The following is a 17,226-nucleotide window of genomic DNA, read 5'->3' as shown; positions in this document are numbered from 1 at the left end:
TCTCCTTTTCTTTCTTCTTCTTGTACTCATACTGAGAAAACAGTTAGACAACAATAGCATCATACTGGAAAACAAAGGCTGCCAATTTAAAAGTCTTAAGTAATGCTGATCCTGTAGAATCCCATCCCATTAGCACATTTGAACTAAAAGGTGACTTCACAGTGCCTTAAATACTAGCAGACAAGCAAGCTTATCAAACAACTTCTGTGCAAAAGTATAATTACTAGCATTTTTCAGTTTTATTAAAGTGTGACAGCATATTATTATTATTATTATTTTGATTTAATTCTAGGATATTATTTTTTATTTTGATTTAATTCTAGGATATTATTTGTTTTATCTGACTTACTGTTAGGTCTCTGGTCTTTAGGCAGTCATATAAATGTGATTGACATTCAACATTAAAAGTAAAGAAGTAATTTAGATAATAGACACAACCTCTCTCTTATACTTTCTGTCACACTAATATTGTGACATAGCACACCCTTCCAAGTGTAGCATGCCTGTTGCTCACAACTTCCTGCAGGAGTGATCCAGATGGCAAAGCAATGCACTATGTAGTACATTAAGTAATGCAGTCCATATAAATTTCAGTTTAGTTTATTTTTGCTGCTGGATATCAGTCACTTGGGGAGGAATTGCTCTTCTGTGGCAGCACAGCTCCACATGATCCCCAAGTCCACACAATGCCACAGACACTTCCTATGACTTCATCGGGTATTTAATCCCTCTAGCCCATGGTCATCAGCCTGTTTACCATGGGAGGTGAGTGAGCCTGGAAGTCACCATTGCTGCTCACAGAGGCTGACTTGATGGGATAGGACCCTACTTTGTTCCCTGGTGCACTCCCCATACTGAAGAGGGGTTAGGTGTAATGGGCTGCGTGACTGATGTACATTGCTCTGTATAATGTGCTCCAGCCCCCACCTCCACTAAGTCTCCAGTAATTCTCCCAAGATTATACAAGCACTGTGTGCTTAGAACATACATTCCCTAGCCTTCCTCCTGAAGTGGGGTAAGGAAGCTTAAGCCTTATTATTTTTTTTAATCCAGCAAGCCAACTCCAGCAGGTTCCTGTGTTGCTAACTGTACTCAGCTCATCTGAGTTGTGGTCAAGGCTTTGTCCCTCTATGCCAACAGAGATGGGACATACAAGGAATGAAATCGTATAGATAATGGTGGTGGAACCATGCAGTACATTGCAAATCATTCTGTTCCCTTCAATTATCTTTGGTGAACTTCTCTATTCTACATCCCTACTAACAGAAGGATCCCTACAGCCAGATCCACTTAGTGTATTTTGTTTTTTGCATAGAAAGAACTTCTTTGTCATTAACTTTTGCTGACACTGATGAATGCATTGGTAATTCTGCTCAGTTTCCATTGGTTGTATCCCAGTGCAGAAATATTCAGTGATTAGTACTTACTCTTTGGAATTACTTTGTAGACTTCTTACAAAAATGTTTTTGAATGTCGGTATTTTAATGAGAGTACTCAAGCATTTTTGGCAAAAGATCCTACAGGAGGCACTGAAAAAAACAAGGACAAGAGGAGAAGATTAGTGCTTTCTTATTTGTAGTCCACCTTCAGTCACCTTCACTGACTGTCATCAAAGTAATCCTCTTACTGAGACAGGTTTCATTTGAAGCATAGAAAAACCTTTTCCTTACTTAAATGCTGTTGGACCTTGTCTCCATCATTGCCCAAAATGGCTTTGAGAGTTCTGTCATAACGATCTCAAACCCCCTTTCTCCTTTCCAACAGAGAGATAGTCAAGGTTGGCTGCTAACATCTTTTGAGTCCATGAGGACGCAACTAAATTAATTTAAATTTTGACATTGAGCCTCCAGTTATGGGCAAACTAAGAAACTCTGGCAAGTTGTAACTGTTCCCCTTCAAGGCATCTCCACAATGACGTTTTACCACGTTCTACTTCCATCTGCCATTCAATGACCCATAGGTACTGCTGAGATGGCCACTTCTAGAAAGGCTAGATTAATATAACTTTAGCCTGGTCCACAGTTTTGCAATCAGAATACTTGATAAAAACACAATTTCTCTGAAGTAGATAACCTGTTGGACTAGGAGGTCTTAAAAGAGGTGAGCATGTTTAGGCGATAAACAGGATGAGGGCTTTCCTGGCCCTAATGTTATCTTTTAGTCCCCTAAGCAAAGCATCCCTTATGCCCCTGGAATTATAATATTCCCCTGAAAGATACAGGCTGTGATAACTTTTTCCACTGAATCCTCAAGATTACCAGATTACCCAGTTTTGATGAACAAGAATCCCTATTCACTCTATTAGATTACCTAATTACCAAACCATGTATTTTCCCTCATATATCATCCTTATAGCATGCACTTTTGGTAACATAGAGAAACCCTGAGAAAGCCCTTGTCCTTCTCCAAATTGTGGAAGAATGAATTCTAAGGAGTTGCTATTGAGAGACTCACATTCTTAAAAAACCCTCTGCCACATTATTAGTGTCTGGAGTAACTCAGGAATGTCAGAAACCACCCAAATATCTCAACAAGCTATTTTCTAACAATGAGTCTCAGACGTCTCTCAGGCAGTCAGTGAGGTATTTTTGCCATATTCTGAGAAAGGTGGTTTAATTTATCAGCTCCATTGAAAATGAGAAAACTGGAGACAAGCTGATAGAGTTGGTGGGTACTATTTCACTTTGATTTTGGCTCAGAGGATAGTGCATTTCCTGTCCCATGTACAGAGCTGAACGGAGGTTATAGGGGATAACCAATAGAAGACCTGCCTAGTTACAGGAATCTTGCTTACCCAGAGAGATTCAGCAAAACTAGTTCAATGCTTTTTCATATGATTGAGAGGGTCTATATTAGAACACCGCACATTCAAAATTTCGTGTGTTCTAATATCGACCCATTTTCAGCGAATGCTGAAAATATCGAAGAAACAGAAAACCATTTTTTTTCCTAGGGAAAGAATTTGGTTGTCCATTTCTGTTGCTTCAGTATTTTCAGCGCTGTGGTGGAAAGTTACGGGTCCGGTTCAGGTAAGTGTGCGATTGTGTGGACGTGAGGGTTAGGGTGGATTAGGTGAGTTAGGGTTATGGCACGGGTCAGGTAAGTGTCCAATTGTGTGGACGTGAGGGTTAGGGTGGGGTAGATGAGTTAGGGTTAGGGCACGGGTGAGGTGACTGTGTGATAGTGATGGACCTTAAGGTTAGGGATTGGGTTAAGGTAAGTGGATAGTTAGTGGTGTATGTATAGTTTAGTGTAGGGTTATGTGTAAGAGTTTAGGTGTATGTGTGTGGATTGCTGTTTATTTGGTGTGCTTGTGTTGTGCGTATGTGTTTTGGAACAGCAAATTTTTTCCCTAGGAAAAATTTGCTGTTCTGTATGTTCGATGTTTTAAATTTTCGATTCATAGGGTTCGATATTAGAACACTCGAAATTTTGAAAGTTCGGTGTTCTAATATAGACCCGATTGAGATTATTTGGAAAACAGATAAAGCAGAAACTAGCTGAACTTGAGAAGCATCAGGCAGTGGTCAACTCAGCATATATGTTGTGCCATTGTAGGGGGGCAGTCTTTGGATAAATTTTCTACAAAAAAGTCTTAGAATTATTAAACAGCAAAAATGTGGTAAAAGTGCCCAAAACGTAACTAATAATCCAAAATTAGACACCGGAGACCAGCAGTTCCAACACAAAAGTAATTTAATGTTCAAACACAACAAAAGGAACACACATCCACATAAAACATAAGCGCTGATAAAAACACTTCCCCTTACGTTTTTTCTCATAGAACGTCATCAGATCTGAAACGTAAGGGGAAGTGTTTTTATCACGTTTATGTTTTATGTGGATGTGTGTTCCTTTTGCTGTGTTTGAACATTAAATTACTTGTGTGTTGGAACTGCTGGTCTCCAGTGCCTAATTTTGGATTATAAGTCTTAGAATTATCCCTTTCAGAAACATCAGACTTCACTGGATTACCCTGCAGCTCACTCCAGAAAATCATTTACACCAAAGAGGAAAATTCCCAGTCAGTTATAAGTGAACTCCTCTGTGAGTTTGATGGATATGAGAGAACTGCTAAGCAATACTGGCTAAATGGCTACATCTGCTGGATTAAAGTGTTCAGGCTATTTAGGACTGCTGTTCAGGTTAGTGGAAGATAAACAGTTTGGTTATCTGTGTACATAACAACCTTTGGGCTAGATCAGCACATGGCATGGCACTGCTGTATAACAGAGTTTATTGTTGACCATGTGACATATCATAGAGGATTATGAGAGAATCACAGGTCATAAATTGGTTAATATGTGTTCAAGACACTGATGTCAAGAAATTTACCTTGAGATAAGTAAAGGGGTATGACCGGAGACCTGAATATTATTCTTTGTAGCACATGGAGCTTTATGTTACAGAAAAAAAATTAAGTCTTTTTCTGGCTTTCATATCAGTAAAGTACTTAGTAAGCACTGTCAAAAAGGCAGCAACACAGTTTCTTATGTTACAGAAAGTCAGGGAGAGACTACTGGCAGAGACTGCAGGCAGAAAAAAAATCTTTTTTTATTTGGCTGCTCTCCTTTGCTGGTCAGTACTGGCTAATTTAACTGTCTAGTGTGATATCCAATTTTAACAAGTAAAGCAAGGGGTATTTAATTGTTAAGATTGGGTCTTGCTCTATAGAACAGCTTAACTGGTTTGCCTTTTCCTGGATATTGCAGCATAATCACCACACCCCATGCCCTACATATGTGTTGCCTTATGGCCAGAGTGTTGTCCTTCTATAAGATGCAGCTTACCATGTTGGGTATCTTTATTTGCACTGATGTGTTTTATATTATATTGCAGGTGCTGATGAGATTCCTGAACTACAGAAGCACACAAGCAAATGTTTGGAGGCATTTCGCCTTGCAGCACGATACAGAAGAGAGACAGCAGTCAAATGCCTTCATTTTATAGTGCAACAATTTCTCTGAAGTGGAGAACATGTTGGACTAGGAGATCTTACAAGAGGTGAGCATGTTTAGGAGATAGGCAGGATGAGGACTTACCTGGCCGTAATGTTATCTTTTAGTCCCTTAGGCACAGTATTACTATTATAATTTTCCCCTGAAATATACATGCTGTGATAATGTTTTCCACTTAATACTCAGGTTACTAGGTTGTCCAGTTTTGTTGAACAGGAATCACTATTCATCCTATTAGATTACCTAATTACCAAACCATAATGATGTATTTTCCCCCTCATATATCATCCTTATAGCATACACTTTTGGTAACATAGAGAACTCCTAAGAAAGCCCTTGTCCTTTTCCAAAGCATGGAAGAGTGTATTCTAAGCAGTTGCCGTTGAGAGGTTCACATTCTTAAAAAAAAACTCTGCTCCATTAGTAGTATCTGGATTAGCTCAACAATGTCAGAAAGGACCCAAATATCCCAACAATCTATTTCCTAAGAATGAGTCTCAGAAGTGTTTCAGGCAATTGGTGAGCTATTCTTACCATATTCTGAGAAACTCTGAGTGAGATGGCTTAATTCATCAGCTCCCTTGAAGATGAGGAAACTGGAGACAAGCTAATAGAGTTGGTGGGTACTCTTTCTCTTAGATTTTGGCTCTGAGGACAGTGCATTACCTGTCCCATATTCAGGACAGAGCAGAGGTTATAGGCGATAACCAGTAGAAGACCTGCCTAGTTATATGAATCTTGCTTCCTCAGAGAGCTTCATCAAAATTAGGTCAAGGTTTTCTAATATGCTTTAGGTTATTTGGAAAACAGGTAAAGCAGAAATTAGCTGAACCTGAGAAATATCAGGCAGAGGTCAAGTCAGCACATAAGTTGTGCCATTGTAGGAGGGCAGTCTTTGTATAAATTTTCTACAAAAATGTCTTAGAATTATCCCTTTCAGAAACATCAGAGTTCTCTGGATTACCCTGCATCTCATTCCTGAAAATCATTTCCTCCAAAGAGGAAAATTCACTGTCAGTTATAAGTCTACTGGTGTGAGTTTGATGGATATGAGAGAACTGCTAAACAATACTGGCTAAATGGCTACATCTGCTGGACTAAAGTGTGTAGGCTATTTAGGACTGCTGTTCAGGTTAGTGGAAGATAAACAGTTTGGTTATCTGTGTACGTAACAACCTTTGGGCTAGATCAGCACATGGCATGGCACTGCTGTATAACAGAGAGTATATTGTTGACCATGAGACGTATCATAGAGGATTTTGAGGGAATCACTCATCATAAATATCTATTATGTGTTCAAGACATTGATGCCAAGAAATTCCCCTTGAGAAAAATGAAGGGGTATGATCAGAGACCTGAACATTATTCTTTGTAAGCATATGGAGCTTTATGTTACAAAAAAAAAAAATCTAAGTATTTTGCTGGCTTTCATATCTCTAACCTACTTAGCAAGCACTGTCAAAAAGGCAGTAACACACTCTCTTATGTTACAGAAAGTCAGGGAGATATTAGTACCAGAGACAGCAGGCAGAAACAAATCAGTTTTTTATTTGGCTGCTCTCCTTTGCTGGTCAGTACTGGCTAATTTGACTGCTTAATGTGATATCCAGTGTTAACAAGTTAAGCAGGGGGTACTTAATTGTTAAGATTGGGTCTTATTCTATAGACCAGCTTAACTAGTTTGTCTTTGTCCGGATTGCGGAGCAAAATCACACTTCATGCCCTACATATGTGTTTCCTTATGGCCAGAGTATTGTTCTTGTATAAGATGCAACTCACCATACAGGGTTTCTTTATTTAGACTGATGTGTTTTATATTATATTGCAGGTGCCGATGAGATTCCCAAACTACAAAAGTAAACAAGCTGATGTTTGGCTGCATTACAGCTTGCAGCACAATATAGGACAGAGACAGCAGTCAAGTAACTTCCATTTTATTGTACAATTTCTCTGAAGTGGATAACCTTTTGGGCTAGGACGTCTTACAAGAGGTAAGCATGTTTAGCAGATAAGCAGGATGAGGGCTTTCCTTGCCCTAATGTTATCTTTTATTCCCATAGGCACAGTATTCCTTATGCCCCTGGGGTTATAATATTTCCCTGAAAGATATAGGCTGTGATAACTTTTCCACATAATATTAAAGCTTACTAGAATGTCCGGTTCTGTTGAACAGGAATCCCTATTCACCATATTAAATTACCTAATTATCAAATCATAATCATGTATTTTTCTCTCATATATAATTTTTATAGCATGTACTTTTTTTAACATAGAGCACTTCCAAGAAAGCTATTGTCCTTCTCCAAAGAGTGGAAGAATGGATTCTAAGCAGCTGACATTGAGAGGTTCACATTATTAAGAAAAGAAAACTCTGCCACATTAGTAGCATCTGGATTAGCTCAGGAATGTCAGAAAGCATGCAAATATCTCTAAAATCTATTTCCTAACAGTGAGTCTCAGAAGTCTCACAGGCAGTCGGTGAGCTATTCTTAAAGTATTCTAAGAGAGGTGGCTTAATTGTTCAGCTCTCTTGAAAGTGAGGAAACTGGAGACAGGCTGATAGAGTTGGTGGACATTGTTTAACTTACAGTTTGGCTCTGATGAAAGTGCATGATCTGTCCCATGTTCAGGACAGAACAGAGGTTATAGGGGATAACCAATAGAAAATCTGCCTAGTTACAGGAATCTTGCTTCCCCCGAGAGCTTCAGCAAAAGTAGGTCAATGTTTTTTCACATGAGTTGGCTTATTTGGAAAACAGGTAATGCAGAAACTAGCTGAACCTGAGAAACATCAGGCAGAGGTCAAGTCAGCGCACAAGTTGCGCCATTGTACGAGGGCAGTCTTTGGATAAATTTTCTATAAAAAAATATTAGCATTATCCTTTTCTTCTCTGGAGTACCCTGCAGCTCATTCCTGAAAATCATTTCCTCCAAAGGGGGAAAACTCACTGTCAGTTATAAGTTTACCCCTCTGTGAGGTTGATGGATATGAGAGAACTGCTAAGCAATACTGGCTAAATGGCTACATCTGCTGGACTAAAGTGTTCAGGCTATTTTGGACTGCTGTTCAGGTAAACATTTTGGTTATCTGTGTACATAACAACCTTTGGGCTAGATCAGCACATGGCATGACACTGCTGTATAACAAAGAGTTTATTGTTGACCATGAGACGTATCATAGATAATTATGAGGGAATCACAGGTCATAAATGGGTTAACATATGTTTAAGACATTAATACCAAGAAATTCACCTTGAGATAAATAAAGGGGTATGATCGGAGAACTGAACATAGTTATTTGTAGCTCATGGAGCTTTATGTTACAGAAAAAGAAATCTAAGTGTTTTGTTGGCTTTCATAGCTGCAAACTACTTAGTGAGCACTGTCAAAAAGACAGTAACACACTATCTTATGTTACAGAAAATCAAGGAGATATTAGTAGCAGAGACAGCAGACAGAAACAATCTATTTTTTATTTGGTCGCTCTCCTTTGCTGGTCAGTACTGGCTAATTTAACTGCCTAGTTTGATATCCAATTTTAACAAGTTAAAAAGGGGTCTTTAATTGTTAAGAATGGGTCTTGCTTCACAGAATAGCTTCACTGGTTTGTCTTTTTCCAGATATCAGAGCATAATCACCAAGCTCCATATCCTACATATGTGTTGACTTATGGTCAGAGTCTTGTTCTCTTTGTTGGGTTTCTTTATTTGCACTGACGTGTTTTATATTATATTACAGGTGCTGACGAGATTCCTGAACTACAGACGCAAACAAGCTAGTTTTTGGATGCATTTCGCCATGCAGCATGATATACGACAGAGACAGAAGTCATATGCCTTTATTTTAAAGTACAAGAATTTCTCTGAAGTGGAGAACATGTTGGACTAGGAGGTCATGCAATGGGTTAGCATGTTTGGGAGATAGGCAGAATGAAGGCTTTAGTGGCCCTAATGTTATCTTTTAGTCCCCTAGGCACAGTATTCCTTATGCTCCTGGGGTTATAATTGTAGTGCACCCACAGGTGTAGCTGAAGTAGATATGGGTTCCTTCCTACCTGAATCTGGTGGCACCCCTATTAGGCCCAACACACCAAGGTGGCAAGAATGACAGATTTTTTTCTATGTGACACATCTAGTTTAAAAGGCAATAGCACATCCACAAACAAATTATTTCAACAGTGCACCAGTTAGCAATAAGGCAAGGTGAGATATGCATGCAATGAAATCATACATCGATCCTCTTCCCCAGAACTCAACAGAAAAGTCTTGACATTTAAACATGCACAAAGAAGGCAATATCACTGAGCAGTAACGCTTTATAACTCAGCAATACAAACACAGGAGAAAAATGCAATGTCATTAGGCAATGAAAGAGTTATAATACAGCAATACAGATATGAAAAAATACAATGTCATTGGGCAGCATAATTCTTGAAAGCAACAGTACTAACACGAGCAAAATGCAATGCCATTGAACAATGAAGATTTATGATGCAGCAATACAAATATGAGAAAATGAGGTGTCATTGAGCAGAACTAACACCCTCAACTCCCTTGATCAATTCTAAAAAGACCAACTATGAAACACTCTACTATACCCTGTTCACTGACCAGTGACTACTTACAGTCTTGCTGCTGGCATGATGGGGCCCAAGTTGTAGATCATATGGATCCCAGTTATTTGTAATCCAAAAAGCATTTGGGGGGGGGGTCCACAATCTTATAAAAATATAAAATGACGGCCAAAGCCTCTCACCATTCTGCCCAGAATATCCTAGTGAGCAGGCACCGTGGTCCCTCTGATGAGAAAAGTAGAAAAATCACCTGCCAGAACTCTGGTAATCATATATGGCTTTTCTGTACTAGGCCCAAAGGGACTCCTTTCTTGCTGAATCATATGCAGGCGTGGAACTACTGGTTTCAGGCTTCTCTCCTGATTCCACAAAATACCATCATCCAGGATTTCAGAAAAAGACAGACACAATCTGCTACCTCACTTCCCTGTCCCCAAAGCAATAGAAAAGAAAATCCAGTCATGCTGCAAGGCCCTTTTTTCCCCTTCAGCTCCCTGTTTCAGTCTTCCCTCCTTCAGCTAGTGTTTCAGTTTCTTCTTTCACTTTCGAAATTGTCTTTTATATTCCTGAAAAGTGCTCCACCTTGTGGTGTAATGAAAAACTACAGTCTATTACTTCAACACTGAAATACAGCAGGAGCTACACTCTCCCCCTCTTGAAAATCTTGGGTCCCCCCAAATCAAAGGTAGATTAGCAGCAAAATATTTACAAGCACTAATGCACCATCAACTGAACAATATTTTTGCATTCAAAATGTACATTCCACCAAGGGTAATCAGCCTTAAGCGCAACTTGGGAAGGGGTGTCACCACTGGAGTAGGAGGCATAGGGATTATAGGCACAGACTCTATGATGAGCTGTGGTCACAGGTTCCTGTGTACTATGTCCCAAACTGTTATATGTAAGTCTCTGTGGGGGCCAAATCAGTCTCTGCAGTTTTGGTTTGGAAGAGACAGCTAAGGAATTTTGCTCAGAGGGTTTGTCACCCACATCACATTCAATGTCCAGTTCCTCAGTAGGCATATTGTCTTCTTCTAAGATCTCCTCTTCACTTTCATTTTCCATAACGGCATGACTGTCCTCAGCACTATTTTCTGAAGTTTGCATAGCAGGGCCTCCATCAGTATCAGGTTCTGTAAGGGACACAGAAACATTACTTAGTCTATTGTTAGGTCTGGGCTGCTCAAAATGACAAGGAATGAATTCTGGTGCATTTACATTGAGATTACAGCCCACAGGGTCTTGAACATCCTCATAAAAAAACAAACTGAAACCCCAGTCATCATCACTGTCCTCCTCTCCTTCAGCAGGAGGGAGCATAGGCTCTTAAGCATTGGAGGGGATAGTTCCTCTCCACCTTAGCCTTCTGGATCGCCTTGAGTTAGGCTTCCGCTGAGCCATTCTGGATTCTGGATTCATGAGTCTCACTGATTTTGCCAAAGGCATTAAGTTGTTGCGGTGCCAGGTTTTAATGGGTCATTCTTTCTTCTCAGGGCAAACTTGGTAGACAGGGATATTAGGTAGCTGAGAACAAATTATGTAAATCTCAGATCCCCAGTGGTCAGCTAGTTTATGCTTTCCTTGTAGTCCCAAAATCTTCAAAAGAACTCTGTCCCCTGGCTGCAAGTCATGCATATTTACGTTTTTGTCATAGTGAGCCTTGTTTCGCTGATGTCTTTGTCCTGTTGATTTTTCAGCAAGCTCATAAGCCTGTCTGAGATTCTTCTTGAGTCTCTCCACATAACTGCCATGAGATTGCACTGGTGCATCATCAGCTGTGACTCCAAAGGTGACGTCAACAGGAAGACAAGCTTCTCTTCCAAACATTAGGAAGTAAGGCGAGAATCCTGTAGCATCATTTTTAGTACTGATAAGTAAAAAATATGAGTGCAGTCCACAAACTCGGCAACAAATGAATAACTACTGTCATAAAATATAAAAAGAAACCACGTTTATTTAGATATGGTAAGCACTTTCACTAAATAGCTTCATCAAACCATAAAAACATATTGATTACAAAGCATTTAAAAAGTATAAAGCAGCCAGTCAAAGTGTTCCAAACCATCGCATCACAATCTACCTAAAACGTGTTACATTGCTACAAAGCCCCTAGTGGGTAAACCTAGTAATGAACTAACATTCAACATAATTTTATTATTTATAATTTTATTTATTTATTTATTTATGTATGTATGTATGTATGTATTTATTTATTTATTTTGATAACCGGGTAGTGTCTGACTGGGCAAGAAGCCCATTTTTAGTGGAGATCCGGGCATAAAAGCTCCAAAATACAAACAAGCTGAGAGGTAGATAATACAGTTGATCAAGGAATAGCAAGAGATGCAGCATAATACAGATTAAACAGTACTATCTGAGAAGCCACAGAGATATAAGTACAGTGTCAAATATTCAATACAATAGGCTAAAACTTACAGAGTAAACAAAACACAAATTCTTAGCTAACATGGTGCCACGCAAATTACAAATGAATACAGGAACATAAAACTATTTACAATGTAGTTAAATTTATGTATAAGTGTAAATATAAGGACACACTAAACAGGATGAGAGGTAAGTAGAAATTGGCAAACAGTTCCTGAGGAAAAATACATGTAGTAGGTAACAGTAAGTAGCAGAGCATAACTGTTGTGAGCAAAGTTTTAAGAGGGAACAGGTCCCAACAAGGCAGTGGAGTGTTGTCTAAAAGGGTGTGATAACACAAGAGGAAGCATAAAAGAGAGGGTACAGTTGTGGTAATTCTTGAAGGATTTTAACCTGGATTAAGGCAGGAGAAAAGCCAGTGATTTGCTAGGTGCATTTTTAGGAGTTTTTTTGAACTCATGGTTGTTTGTTTTTTTTTTTTGAATTGTCTGTGGAAGTGTGTTCCAGAGCTTGTCAATTTTGTAAGAGTAGAGGGAATCTCCATGAAGGTTGTGGGAGCAAGTGACATTTAGCATAAGTTTATCAGATGATCTGAGGGGTCTTGGATTATAGTTTGGTTGTACTAGGCTAGCCAGTGCAGGGATATTATTGGGTTGGTGGATAATTTTATGGACTATGGTCAATTGATTGAGGGATAAAAGGTTAGGGAGTTCAAGCCAGTTTAGTTGAGAGAGGGCTGTGCAATGGTGAGCCCTATATGGGTGACCAGTGGCAAATGTTGCTATTCTGTTGTAACCGGCTTCTAGATTATAGAGGTCATTCTTACACAGATTAGCAAAAATGTGAGAGACATAGAGAAGAGTTGAGAGCAGGTGAGACCGGGCAGTGACCAGCCTAGCACTGTTGGTTAGGAATGGTTTTGCTCTATATAGAGGGCGCCTAGTTTGGAATGCACTTTTTTGATTGTACATGAGATATGTATATCAAATTGTAGATGTGTATCAATTATTATGCCTAGAAGTTTAGCTTGGTTGGAGGGAAGTAACCTGGTTCCATTGGAGGAGAGAATTTTGAGTGGGGGTTGGCAAGGAGTCAATTTTTTATTTGAGAAGACTATAATCTTGGTTTTGTTTGGGTTAAGAATAAGTTGATGTTTGGATAGATGTTTTTCAATGTCTAGGAAGGAAGACTGCATTTTTACCTGGAGTTCTTGGGAATATGAGGCAGAGCAGATAAGTGCAGCGTTGTCGGCATATTGGACAATGGTGGCATGATCCGTTGAGGAGTTGAGGTCATTGGTAAATATGCTAAAGAGAAGAGGGCCAAGAATGGAGCTTTGGGGTATGCCTACAAAGATAGGAAGTATGGGAGAAAGATTGTTTTCCCATCTGGTAGCTTGCTGACGATTGGAGAGATAGCTATGGAACCAGTTCAGGGATGTGGGCTGTAGACCAAAAGAAGAAAGCTTGTTAAGTGGTAGCTGTTGGGACACGGTGTCAAAAGCTTTGGACATATCAAGGAAGATAGAAGAGTCAAGTTGTCCTTTGTTTAGTAGGTGATTAATGGAGCTGGTGAAAGATAATAGGGCAGTTGTAGTACTATGTATAGGTCTAAAGCCATGCTGGGAGCTGGATAATAGGTTGTGGGTCAGAAGGTGGTGGAGGAGTTGATTGTGGATACATTTTTCAAGCATTTTTGCAAGGAGTGAGAGGATGGCAATGGGGTGATAGTTTGTAAGTTCTTTGGAAGGCCCACCTTTGTGAAGGGGAGTTATATGGGATATTTTCCAGAGAGTTGGGACATATTGTTCGGAGATGGATAAGTTTATCAGGATAGATATGGGGTAGGCAATAGAGGGAGCTGCTATTTTTAGGAATTCATCTGGAAGTAGATCAGCAGTGAGACAGCAGGGTTTTAGCTTGGTTAGGAGAGCATGTATGTAGTTAGTTTGGATGGGAGAAAAAATGAAAGGGGTGGGATGATTTACAGTTGGAGAGGGGAGAGTAGGAGGTTTGCTGGAAAGGTCACCTAGCAGAGAGGTAATGATACTAATAAAGTGGGAGGTGAATTGGGTAGAAATTGAGTCAGTGTTGTTTGAGGAGGTAGGAGATGGTGTAGAGGAGTGGCCAGGGTTGAGAAGACTGTTGATGCTTTGTCAGAATTTTTGGGGGTTGTTATTGTGTAACTGTTGACAGGACAGGAAGTAGTCTTATTTGTCTTTCCTGATTTGTTTTTTAACTAAATTTCTAAGCTGATGAGGGTGAGGGTAGAATTATCTCTGGACGTGTGGTAGGTGGCCCATGCCTTGTTCCTGTGTTTTATTAATAACTTGGTATCTGCTGTTAGCCAGGGCAGGGGCTTGGTTTTTGACCTAACCTTCCTGATGGGAGCAAGATTATTAAGTATGTTAAGAAAGTTATTGTTGAAATATTGTACTGTCTTATCTAGTTGTAGGTGTTTTAGTGGAGACCAGTTAAATATTAGCAGAAGATGATTAAATAAAGGAGTAGAGAATTTTATCTTGCTATGGATGTATTTGTAGGTGATGTTATGTAGGGTATGGACTTGTTTTCTGTATAGAAAGGTTTGGCAATGATCACTGAGGGAATCAGGGAGATGCCCTACTAAGTAACTAAGGCTGGGCTTGTTTGTTAAAATCCAGTCTAAAGTTGACTGTTTTTGGTGTCCTTGTCTAAACAGGTTGAGCAGGTTATAGTTTGGATGAAGTTAAACAGATTTAGGAATTTGGAGGGGGTGTTGGATGAGCATGAGTGTCATCAAGGTTGAAATCACCCAAAATGATAGTTTCTTGGTTAAAACTGCTAGATGCCTAGGCAAACAGACTCTCTATGGTGGGTAGGTTATTCCAGGAGGGAGATAGGTGGCTATGATGATTAGTGATTTGTAAGGGTTGATATCAAGGTGAGCAGTAAGGATTTCTGAACTGGGCAGATCAGGAGGAGTGCAGCTTAGTTGAATGACCTTAACGGTGTCCTTGATCATAATGGTTGCTCCACCCCCTTTTTTATTTAGTCTGTCAAGTCTAATGATGTTATAACCAGATGTAATGACTTCAGTGTCTTTTATGTAGGGCTTTAGCCAGGTTTCTGTAACTACAGCTGTATCAGGATGGTAGGTGATGAGGGTAGAATTGAAATCACTAGCTTTCTTGATTATGCTACGGAGGTTGAAGTTAATGAATAGTAGGTCAGAATTGGAGAGGATGGGTAGGGGTAGGAGTAGGAGTGGATAGAAGAATTAATGACAGTAGAATGGATATCAGAGAGAGAAGGTGGCAGGGTGAGCAGTTGTTGGGTCCAGGGTTGGGATGGATGCCAGCTAGGAGTTTAATTCATTTTAAAGAATGCAGTAAAATGAATCTAATGTGATGAATACATCTGTAGTATCTTAAAGTGGGTAGCTTAGGATAATGGGTGTGTAAGCATTTGAAAGGCTGTAGTAGTGTGGAGTAGTGGTTATAGAGTTGAGGGTTAATGTTGGTGAAAGAGTGGATGTTAGAATGATAGCATAGAGGGAGTGTAGGTGAGTGAGAGGAATTGATATGGTATGAATCTAGGGAGGTGGAGTTATAGGTGAGGTAAAGGAAGAGGAGTATAGGTAATTTCCATACTGTTGATTAGCACAGATGCATAGTGATAGAAAGATAGGAGAGTAGTACAGATGGATCCAGGAGATGTGTGTAGGATAGATTGATTGAGTTGACTAAGGTAAGGGAGGGAGGAGCTAATAGGTATACATGAATGGAGAATATTGGTTGCTGGGAGTGGGTGTGGTCAGATTAGGTATAAATCAAATGTTAACAGGGGTGGGTGGGAATGGGGGTAGGGTTGGGGAGTGGAGTGAGCCCGAGCAAAGCAAAGGTCAAATGGAGCGGGTTGGACCATTAAGCAGAGCAGAGTCAGAAATCCACAAAAGATTATCAGTAGAAGGATTCCTTTCTACAGGTCAGTGAGAGCCTGTGAGCAAGTTAAAAAGTAGAAAAATGTGTGGGACCAAGACCTGTATTTTAGCACCTTAGAATGGCAGCTAACGAATGCTAAAAATAACTATATTTGTTTGTGCCCTAATTATTGGTAGTACAGAATGGCCACAATATAGAGTGAGATAACATATATTATTTTACCATATGATTGGCACTATAGACTGCTCACTATCACAATAAACAAAATTCCACTTAATGGCTATGGAAACTCGTTAACCCTTTGTCTAGAAAAAGAGGATGGAGAGAGAGCAAAAAGGTATTGGCACCCTCAGTTCAGTGTGCACACCACAAGGTAACTCTAATTCAAAAACAGACTGAAACCTTAGCACAGGGTTATTATTTTAGATTAGCTTAGACATACACTGCAGAATTGACTTTTATTTGAAGAACTGGGCCCTGATTTCTTTCCTGGCAGAACTGGTAAAATTCAAGCTAGCAGGAGATGCAGTCCACTGAGGTAAGGGCTGAATAAAACAGCAGATGCTAATTTTATTTGGAGAACTGGACCCTGAATTCTTAGGCTGTGCTGGTACAGTTCAGACTAGCAGGGGATGCAGATCACTAAGGTTAGGTCTGAATGAACTGTAAGAAAGAATATAAAGGTGAATTGATACTGGGGTCACCAAGTAACATACAAAATAATTTATACAAACAAAATACCATATTAGGAAAAAAAACAGTTCATAACAGTTTGCATGAGAGGCTTACATTACAGAATAATCATAAAACAGAATCTTAGTACAGATGGCATTATGCAAAGACATACATCGTTTAACAGCAACAGTTCTGTTTGTTTGATACTGTTAAGTTGGTTTGTCTCTAAATGGGTTCAAGTTCAAAATTACAGAGTGCGAAGTATAAAGCCGCAAAATAATTCACACTGATGTGTAAGGCTCAGGGCAGTATACCAAAAAGATAAATAAAAACAGGGCACTGTGTGGAGAGCCGTAAGTAATGTAAACTGAATTATAAGGCTCTGAATGAGGAAAACCAAAAGAATGTTAGCAGGCGGCAGAATGTAATTTTATTTATTTATTTTATTTACTTTTTTTTACCGGTTTAGTCCAACTGGATACATATCCATTTTCAGTGGAGGCCCGGGGAGAAACGCTCCTGTTATACAGCATAATAAAATATAGAAAAACATTACATAGCATTTGGACATTACATTTGAAGCACTAGACATTTCAAAAACAACATATAATGATAAAGAAAGGAAAACATAGTTAGGCAGTGACATTTGTATAGAGTAATAGTTCTTGAGTTAACAGAAATAGGAATGAGACAGAAGCAAAAGGTTAATAGGA

This window comes from Protopterus annectens, chromosome 1.part1, assembly GCF_019279795.1.
Source record: "Protopterus annectens isolate FY-2018-M chromosome 1.part1, PAN1.0, whole genome shotgun sequence".
NCBI lineage: Eukaryota > Metazoa > Chordata > Ceratodontiformes > Protopteridae > Protopterus > Protopterus annectens.
This window is presented reverse-complemented; position numbering follows the sequence as displayed.